Raw genomic sequence first — 8,532 nt, 5'->3', positions numbered from 1 at the left:
AAACAAAGGATCCTCCTAGTCTGCACTGACAGTAAGTCAGAACATCCACTGCTCTTGCTAGAATGGGTCAAAACAGCACTGTTTTAGGATGAAAGGAACTTGCCTGAACTGGTGCCTTTATTTTGAGATTAAAGTTCCCTGGGGAAAGTGTTGGCATAACTAGGGGACTTTCAACAATTCCAAGCTTGCATTAGCAATTACTTTGGATTTCCAGGCTTTCAAAGCTGCCTCTTTGAGGGAAACCTCAGCTAATTAAGGCCGAAGTCCTCCATGACCAGCCAGCCTCTGGGCTTGGTACAATATGGGAAATTCCCTCCAATAGCAGAGTTTCTCCTTCTCTGATGTTGTCTGGGGGACTCTAAGCCCTCTCCCCCTACCTGAAGAATGTTGAATAACCTTAGTTAGATTACAGGATCAATTTATTATCCTTTTCCTGATAAGAACCGGTTCAGCTTGCAGCTCAGATTCCTAAAATGCTTCTCCATGCTAATGAGGCATTTTGATGTCCTTACCCTCAGTCCAACTACCCTTCACACCCATCATTTCTGCTCCCACTGCCCTCATGGACTGTATCAGCTGAGGATCTAGAAGAGTGGGGAGAACTGCACCTCTTTCAAAAAAGACCAGGCAAGAGGCAAAAGGATTCTAAAATAGCAGCAAAGCAGATGATGAGGGACCAAGCTATTGTTGTGTTTTTATTGTTTGCTGGGAGTGAAAGATGCAACCACTTGCAATGTGAGACTGGAGGTGTAGAGTTTCAAGGTCCTGGCAGACATGTGTTGATGAACACAGTCAATCTTATTCACAGAGGAGCACACACTGACCTCCATTAGTTTAGATGATGCTTGCCAAGCAAGGTTGGTGGGCTCATCTATCAGCAGCTGAGAACTATACTCTCTGCAGATTTTTAAATGTTTATATACACAACATTCATATGCAGGTTTCCATTTGCACATTGCAGAGAGGAGGAGGAAGATGGATCAGATTCATGAGTGGTACAAGCTGAAGGAGTGATTCTTGTAACTGTAGTGTGTCTGATAAATTTAGTGAAGCAGAAAAGACATGGTGATTTCATCTCTACAAGAACCAGGTTTTAATGCCAGCTCCATTATTTCTAGGTAGGCATTTATTGCTGAGTTATTTTTATGTTCTCATTTCAATTTTCTTTTATTTTTTTGTGAACTGGAAAGAAAATTGATACCCACTCTACATGATTTTTAACGATCAAATAACCGAGTAGGATACTTGCCCAGTAATATGTCTATAAGGAGGAGTAGCTGCTATGCTGGGTTATTTTGCCTGATGACACTCAGATATTTGAAAAATCTGCCACTTTACTTTGCAGTCTTACTTATTGATTTTGTCATCTATAGATGTCATAAAAAGAACATAAGCTGAAAACAGCTGATTTAATCACTGAAATATTTAATGACCTCCCTGTGTTAGTTTGCCTTTCTTTTTTGTCAGTTATGCTGTTACTTTTTTCCATTTATTTAGGAAAAGTCCACATGTTGAAGACAGGTTATTAAGCTGCTTCATAATTTCAGAGAAGACATCCATTTCTACGAGCTAACGTTCAATTATTCCTTCTAGCTCAAATAGCTAAAGGATAAACAGAGAAGTTTATATGTCACTCAGCATCTCAAAGAAGGCCTCTAATGTGTTTCATTTTTGTTTAAGTAGTTTTTAAAAATATTGGTATAATGTGCATATTCTCACTCTTATCATATTAATGGCTTGAGTGACACCTTGGTGTGTTGGGAGCATTTGCAGCGCTGTATGACCACCACAACTATCCATTCTCAGAGCCTATTCATTACCCCTACAGGAACTCAGCCCCACTGAACAATATTTTACTGGACTTCTCTCCTCTTGACCTCTACAAACATTGTTATGCTGTCTCTCTCTATGAACTTAGCTTCTCTAGGCATCTAACAGAAGTGAAATCATTTGTTATTTGTCCAATTATGAGTGTTCTTTTTTACATAGCATGTTTTAAAATCTACTCATACCGAACACTTACAAATGTTTCATTTTATTTTGAGACATCTGGTAATTCATTCATTCATTTATGGCATGATAGTTCTTTCTACCTTCCAGTTGTTGTGTTTAATGCTGTTATGGAGAATAGAGTCCTTATTTAGGTTATGTTCTTGAGTTCAACTAATTTGGCTATTTATATACCCAGAAGTGGAACAGTGTGGTCATATGATAATTCCATGTTTTAATTTTTAGCAAGTCACTTAGCTGTTTCTTGAAAGGCTGAATCATTTTAGATTCCTATCAAGAACCAATACTTGCCATTTTTTGTTTTTGGTAATGGTCATACTAATTGGTATGACATACAGAACATTTTTGCCTTTATATTCACATCCATGTACATATTTATGTATGTGCCTGTGTATACACACACACACACACACACACACACACACACACACATATGTTCTGATTTGAATTGCCTGTTACACTGTTGAAATCTAGAGTCCTTTATATATTCTGCATACTGTTCTTTATTAAGTATATCTTAGCAAACATGCTTTCTTATTAATTCCTTTAATAATGTCCTTTTCTAAAAGAATCTTGGTGAAGCCATACTTATCTCATTTTCATTTTTGCTTTACTCTTTATTTTCTGTTGCCTATTCTGTTTTAATGATTAAGAAAACTAAACCCACCGGGCATGGTGGTGTGCACCTTTAATCCCAACACTCGGGAGGCAGAGGCAGGCAGATTCCTGAGTTCGAGGCCAGTCTGGTCTATAGAGTGAGTTCCAGGACACCCAGGGCTACACAGAGAAACCCTATCTTGAAAAAACAAAGCAAAACAAAACAAAACAAAACAAAACAAAACAAAACAAAACAGAAAAAAGAAAACTAAACCAAGGAATTTATTAAACACTCCCAATGAACCTCTGAGAAAGGAAAGCTTTCTCTCTAGTGGTATTGATATGAGCCACTGGCTGTGCAGAGTGACCTTGCTGACCTACCCAGTGGGTAAGTGGGTCTTCTGTGTCCACATTCTCAGATAACACAGAGCTTCTCATGAGCTGTCATGTGGGGACATCAGTTGCACAATAAGGGACCACTGTCATCACACTGGCTTTGTGCTCTTAGCAACCTTAGACAAAGGCCCAGTGATTCACTAACAGATTTAATAGATGCTTCATTTCACTCAAGCAAAATCAATACAATTAGACAAATAATCACATGCAGAAGATGCTGTCATTGGTCTATGATCATTTTTATTCCTGTTTTAATAAACTCAGTGTTTTTTAATATGAAATTTGTTAGACATTCTACAATGATAAGCATAAAACATTAGCCCACACTGACTGCTCTAATCCTTAGTGTATATTTATTTTCCTTAGATAGCATTACTTTTTTTCCCTACCTAAAGCAAGTCATAAGTTTCTCATTCTTCAAAGTAACTCAAATTGGATTACATGGCTCCTACCATATTATTATTCAGTCTCCTTTTCACCTCTCACAGCTCCCAGAAACTCTGAAAGGATTATTAGTTGCCTTAATTGATGATGCAGGTAGATTGACACAAAACTCACCCCAGGTAGGACCAAGAGAAATTGTAAAATTCTGAATTGAACGCAACAACACTGTGTCAATTCAAGACAACAAACCCCATTTTTGGATCTCAGTAGAGCATGATCACAAAAGAGTCAAACCTAAAACAGCATCAGACTAGCAAGAATGGTGTCACTTATAATTCTGATTTCACCAGCTGAATATGAGGTGGGCATGAAGCAGAGGCCATCACGGCTCACATACAGAACTTTGGGCATGGGGAAATGGCCCCATCTGCCAAGCATGGGGTTGGTAAATGAACTTTCTCCTTCGGATTATTGTGCCCTTCCTCATCATACCACACTGGCAGAGCATGGTTCCAAGGTCATATTGTCAGCATGGCTGGGTTCTAATGAAGACCCACTTCTGAGCCGTACTCAATTATTTCCTTGTCTTCTCCCATGGAGAAAAGATAGCTAAGGGGCTCTCTGTTGTCTCTTTCACATGATACCAATTTGGAGTTTGGGAGTTTTGTGTGTCTGTTTTGTTTTGTCGGTACTCCGGTTGCAATCCAGGACATCAGACATTCTAGGTAAGTTTTCTTCTACAGAACTATGTCGCTAACCTTTTTAAAATTTCACTTTGAGACAAGCTCTTACTCCTACGCTGGCTTCTGTCACGCAGTTCTCCTGTCCTCCTCCTCCAGAGTAGCTGGGATTACAGGAATATGCCATTCTCAAGGTTCAAATACTCTGGTCTAATTACATCCTACAATACGCCACGCTGTTGTTTTACACAGGAGATGACGACTTTAATATTAAGTTTCAGGGGATCACCAATCTTTAGTTCACAGTATGCATCACAGAAAGAAGAACTTAAACTGGGACTCCTGGATTTGGATCCATTTTTTTCCCACTTACAAATTACTGAGGGATTCTTTGGAGAGATTTTATAGCTTATGTCTGTTTATCTGTTCGCTGGAATGGTGCCCTCTACCCTCTTTGCCTCCATGCACTTTAAATGCTACTTTAGAAATGGATCCCACTGCAGAGGCAGCATAACAAAAAGAAGAGAGGGCTCAGGAGCCCCCTGGGTGACCTCTGAAGGAACTTGGACTCTCAGCTGCTTTTATGAAATATAATATGATGACTATATGGAGGAACCATCACTTGCTAGTGGCTCAAATTGCATAATAGATAAAGAAAGGGGCTTGAATATCCTCCTATGATATTTACATATATTTATTATACTTGATTATAAACATGAACTTTGTTGTTAATGAATAATTTACTTATCTAAGTTTTTATTTGTGGACATATTTGTATGTTGAACATATTTCCTATCACACTCAGCTTCTCTTTCTCAGGAACTCCAGTGTGTCTGCTTTATCCTGCTAGACAATTTTGTGTCTGCTCTCATCACACATACACACACACACACACACACACACACACACACACACACTCACTCACAGAACCTGGTGAATTAATTTTTGTTAAGTAATTTCAAAGATTACTGATGTACATTGAATAAGGGATAGGGAGTCCTGGAAATGGCTAATTCTTTGAGCAGTTAATAGTTATTTGTAGTTCTTTGTCTTGGGATGGGAGTCTGTGAAGCATTTCCCCTTCAATGTTAAAGTTTCCATCTTGTTAAGACCTGTCTTATTTATAGGAAAGAATGTTTCCTCTAGTATTCTGGTTCTTAAAAATCTTTCTACCCCATCTTTCCTGATGTTCTCTGATCCATAGATACATGCATCTCAAGGATACATTGATAATGTATATTATTTTAGGAGTCATTTGAAATACCCTGACCAACTCTTTGAAGAGCTTTCTTGCATCTGGTTCTAGGGTGTTTGTTATTGTATGGTTCTCGGTGAAAGTACTGTTAGCCCTGGTGATTTAACTTCTTTTAAGATAGTCCCACTTTTTTTTTTTTTTTTTTTTTTTTTTTTTTTTTTTTTTTGGTCTCTGTGACACCAGCCAACCCCTTGCCTCCTTACACACTCTCTCTCTACATTTAAATTTGTTTACTTTGTTTTGTGACTCACTGAGTTTTTCCAGAGACATATGTGTGGCCAGGTTTTGAAACTATCTATTGGAGTCTAGTAGATGCACCAGTGCACACTCACCAGAAGGAAATTACTTCCTTGTGTTCAGAATCCTTCATTGCTTAGTACTTCAGCTGTGTGGAATAAGACCTGGAGAAACTCTCCCTGGTACTTGATCGACTGGTTTTGGGTCTAGTCTTGTGCAGACCCAGAGCAGGCAAGTGCATTTGCAGTGAGAAAAGTATGTATTATTTTTTTTACATGTCCAGAAGAAATAATGAAGGGCTGTTCTAAGCTTTATCAAGGTCCTCCTGTAGACTTTTACTTATACTGTGAGTCAGGGGTTTGGTTATGGAAGAGAGTCCAGCAAATGGAAGAAACTGGCCTTTGAATTATGAAAAGGAGACCAACAAGGCCAAATAATTAAAGATCCAGGTGCTTATTTATCCAAAGTCTATTTATAGGAAAAACTGGCATTAAGCAGTGTACATTATCACCGTGCACTTATAAAATACATATTTCCACATACAGTGAAGTGTTTATAAAAGAGGCACTTTTACTTTCCAAATTAGAGTGCTGGTTTGAGAAATTGCTACACTACTTGCTTTTTAAGTTTGAAATATATAAACCCCAAATCTTGGTGAAGTGAATTGATCTGGAATGGCTGAGACACACACACCCACATTCATTTCAATATACTGATCCCCTGAAGTACTTTTGGGTTTGATTATCTTTCAGTTTTCATAAGCTTTACTGCTTGTCTATGAGCTTATTTCTTACACTTTTCTTTCCACTCTTCAATTACATAGATATTTTTATCTCCTGGAAGTCATCTGGGGCAAGCTGTTGAAGGCCTACTTCTTGATGTGTTGGTAATTGAGGTCTGCCTAGTGATTAATCAGAGCATTATGATCTGTTTATAGCTCATGACAGTTAATCAGGTGTGCTACAGCACTGGGAAGAAGAGATAATCCAATTCTCTCCCTGTATCTCAGAATTTCCCCTTTTGCTCTTAAATACAGCTTAGTACGCAGCTTCTCACCATCCCAGTGAATCTGAACTGACATCAGGAGTTTGTTGCGGTTAATGCCTATCATGGCAATAACGTTCTGATCAACACAACTGACTGTGGAGATACAGTACCAGGAGAGTCAGTTAAGACAGGCTTTGGCATCCGACAGAAGTAATCAGTTGCGTGACTGAAGCAAGCAGTTCACTCTGCCCTGGTAGAAATATCAATGATTCACATAGGTTTTAACAGCCTTGTAAACAGAGTTTTGTAATCCTGTCTCAGGCTCAGGTAAGAAATGAGAATAGAAGGCCAGATGCTACAGCAGTCAAACCCATACATTTTTATGGAACCACAAAAGAGAATTTATTTCTTATTCTTAAAAAAATTACTTAATGATTTAGACTCTGACCCACATAATCATTCTGGGATCCCAGGGCCAGTGTCAACAGGAAGACAAAGATAGACAATGAAAGAGACAAAAAAGATGGAAAGAAAGAGAGAAAAGAAAGAGAATGAGAATATTATCACTAGGGTAAACCTGAAAGTGAACTTGATTTCATCTCCTTTTTATTGATCATTGTCTGATAAGCAACCAAGCATACTACAATGTCAACGGAAAAGTAGCGTTTGGATTTATATCCAAGAACAATGGGAAAGAGTTTTGGCACACAAACTAATTCCTCTGGTCACCTTGTGTAATATGAGAAAATGACTGACAGTACTTGCCCAGGTATGACCTAACTGGAGAAGCAAGAAAAACAGGAAGCCATCCCAAAATAATTGTGTTCTAAAATTTACAGTATTGACACTAGATAAGAGGGGAGATGAGAGCAGAGAGATCTGTGTGCTAAATTAAGTAGGAGAGAGTTTTCTGGCAGTGAGACTGGCCATCTGTTCTTTTAAAGAATAACAAGTAGAGAGGACATTTTTATTTCTATGTTTCAAACTCTTTAGTTGTTTGAAAATGTTCAATGTTGAGCCTTATGTTCACACCCACTAAGAAGAGACAGACACTTTCTTGATCATTTGGTCATTGAACTTTGGAGTCTATGATTCTTTCTAAAATGGAGTTACATCTCTTCTGAAGTCCACAGGCTATGTTGTGGCACCGAATGAAGGAATCTCCTGAAATGGGCCTTCATGTACTACCTGTTCATAAGGTCCTACATAGGATACTATCTAATTCAATGGTTCTCTGTGAAGATGGCCTCTATATGAAATATGTGCTTTTCTTCTCTATTTTATCTTTCACAAGAGTCTATGAAGGCTGAGACCTCATCCACTGTTTCAATTCTTGGGAAAATATCTATAATGAGAAAAATACTCAATGGGAATTTCTTTGGTGAATAAAAAAATGAATAATGTATTTTTTGAGAGACAGTCGAGAAATGTTTAACCAGAATTCTGAATGTATACAACATACTAGCAGACTAATATCTTCCAGATCTGGGAACTTTTGGAGTCTCAGAAATAGTTTGCTGCACTCAAACCACGACAATTTTAAGTAATGGTCCCATATGCCCTGTTGAAATAGATTTTTCTCGTTTTTGGGTAGAGACTTGGGATTGTGAAATTGGTGTTCTTTCCCCTGAAATGACCAAATTTTGTCTCCACTACAAAATTCTGGCTTCTACACAAAGTATGAAAGAGCCTGATCTGAATGAGGTCTTTTTAATATTCTAATGGAAACAACTCTGAGACAAAGGCTTTCCAAAATGGAGTCTGGAGTTTTAAGAGGTTTGTAAGCACCACTGCTAAAAGTCAAAGTACAGCAGTCCCACAGAGAGGTAGCCGAAGTCACAATTAATTTCTTGTTTCTCATCATCTTTTGGGTGAGAATATCTTAAGCAACTGACTAGTCATAATATGTTTGCCACCAGACAGTGAACTTTTTTCATAACCAACTATTTTGCAGATCTCCCAAGTGAAGACTTTTATGCATTCATT

This window comes from Mus pahari, chromosome 18 (genome assembly GCF_900095145.1).
Source record: "Mus pahari chromosome 18, PAHARI_EIJ_v1.1, whole genome shotgun sequence".
NCBI classification, from domain to species: Eukaryota; Metazoa; Chordata; class Mammalia; order Rodentia; family Muridae; genus Mus; species Mus pahari.
Note: the sequence above shows the minus strand (reverse complement) of the source record.